Below are 2,500 nucleotides of genomic sequence, written 5' to 3'. Positions count from 1 at the left end.
AAGGGTTGCAGCCGTTTGAAGGATTTATTTGTGATGTTACTGTAAATGGTACTTCACTGAAGTGCCTCAGAGACTCTGGTTCCTCTCAGTCTATATTGGCAGACTTAGGTTCGAAGAATCTAACTTACACTAGGGAGTTTGTAACCATTTCAGATTTAACCTCTTCCAGGACTCTGCCTCTTGCTGAAGTGGAAATTGTTAGTCCTTACTTTACAGGAAAGGCTAAAAGTAGCTGTGTTAAAGCAAGCCTTGCCGTGTTCTCCAGTAGAGCTGATCTTGGGTAATAATCTAGCAGGGTCACAGGTGAAAACTAATTTTATTATTTCAGATCCTGATTTCGTAATCCACGAAGAAAGTAAGTCCATTGAATCTCCACCAGCTATAACTCAGGTTGTGACTAGGAATACTTCCAGGGCAGGACACTTGAAAAGTGAGAGTAAAACTACTGGAAGAACTATGGAGGCCTTAGACTTGGTGAACATAGGTAAGAAAGAGTTTACCGAGCTACAAAAAGAGGACCCCAGCCTAAGTGAACTTTGGAAAAAGGTGAGAATTCCAGATGAAAATCCAAAATTGCCATATTTTTATGTGAATAAAGGTATTCTCTGCAGGCATTTCAGGTCGCCACAGATTAATTCTAACCATACTTGGAGGGATTGCCACCAAATAGTCATTCCTCAACCTCTAAGACTTTCCTTGTTAGACCTCGCTCATTCTGCAGAATCCCACTTAGGGGTCAACAAGACCTACAAAAGAGTAAGTGAAGACTATTATTGGCCAGGCCTTGGTAAAGATATTAAGAGCTATGTTGCTTCATGTCACCATTGTCAGGTTACAGGTCAACCTAACCAGAGAATCCCGCCAGTACCACTCCAGAATGTACTAGTACCCAAAACTCCTTTTTACAAACTCATTATAGATTGCGTTGGTCCCTTACCAAAGACTAAGAGAGGGAATGAATACATACTGACTGCTATGTGTCCCACTTCTAGGTACCCTTTGGCATTTGCAATCAAAAACATAAATGCAAAGACTATATTACTTAACCTTAGGAAGGTTTTCACTGTTTTAGGATTTCCCTATGAGTTACAATGTGACCAGGGAACTAATTTTACAAGCCATGTCTTCAAACAAACTATGCATACATTGAATATTCATAATGTTAACTCCTCTATATATCATCCACAGACAAATGGTGCCCTGGAAAGGTTCCATCAAACCTTGAAGAACCTTTTGCGTAAGTACAGCAGTGAAACGGCAAATCATTGGGATGAGGACCTCGATCTCCTAATGTATGTTTTTCGATGCACTCCACATGATTCCACAGGGATATCTCCCTTTGAGGCATTGTTTGGTCGTCGACCACGAACTGTATTGGGTATGGTGAAAGAAAATATTTTGCATCAGAAACCAGAGGAGACTACTAACACGTTGCAATATATTAAAGACCTTAAAAGTAAGTTTCATCAGATAAATGATTTGGTATGTTCTAACCTCCTTTCCTCGCAACAAGTAATGCAGCAACAGGGGAACAAGAAAGCCAGGTTAAGGGAGTTCCAGAAAGGTGACCAGGTACTTTTATACCATCCAATTCCAGGAGCTCCATTGAGAGAGAAGTTTGCCGGCCCATATACAGTCCTAGATCGTCTTTCTAAGGTAAACTATGTAATTAGTACCCCAGATAGGAGGAAGGACACACAATTAGTTCATGTGAACTTGTTGAAGCGGTACCAAAGTAGAGTAAATAGTGGACCACCTCGAGTAACATTGGTGACTACCTCAACTCTTAGGTCTAAAGATGACTATCCTGTTGTTACTACAAATGAAGACCCTGATGAAGAACCAGAACTGATAACTATTATTGATTTAACTAACTATGAGATAATGGGTAAGCTTGACTCCTCCTTATCACACTTGTCTACAAATGAAAGCAAAGAACTAAACTCCTTACTCACCAGTTTTCAGGACTTGTGCACTGATGATCCAGGAACCTGTAACCTGATTCAACATGACATCTTGCTGGAGCCGGGAACACAGCCCATCAGACAACCATTTTACAGAGCGATAGGAAAGAAGCTTGAATCCTTAAGGTCAGAGGTACAGTACTTGATAGATCACAAGTTAGCAGTCCCAAGTACCTCCCCTTGGGCTTCACCTTGTATACTTGTACCTAAAGCAAACGGTAAGTTACGACTATGTACAGACTACCGCAGACTGAATAAGGTCACCATTAAAAATTCTTTTCCTTTGCCACGGATCAATGATATTTTAGACAATATAAGTAATTCAAAGATTTTGACTCGGATCGATTTACTAAAAGGGTACTATCAGGTAAAACTGACCCCAAAGGCCCAATCAATCTCTGCTTTTGTAACACCCTTTGGCCTATTTGAATATGTGGTTATGCCTTTTGGGCTCTAATGCCCCTGCTACATTTCAGAGGCTGATGGCAGAGGTAATCAGAGATTTACCTAATGTCTATGTATACTTGGACGATATA

The sequence above is a fragment of the Palaemon carinicauda genome, unplaced genomic scaffold (assembly GCF_036898095.1).
Source record: "Palaemon carinicauda isolate YSFRI2023 unplaced genomic scaffold, ASM3689809v2 scaffold380, whole genome shotgun sequence".
Lineage (NCBI taxonomy): Eukaryota > Metazoa > Arthropoda > Malacostraca > Decapoda > Palaemonidae > Palaemon > Palaemon carinicauda.
The sequence above is the reverse complement of the archived record's forward strand: the minus strand, read 5'-3'. Positions refer to the sequence as shown.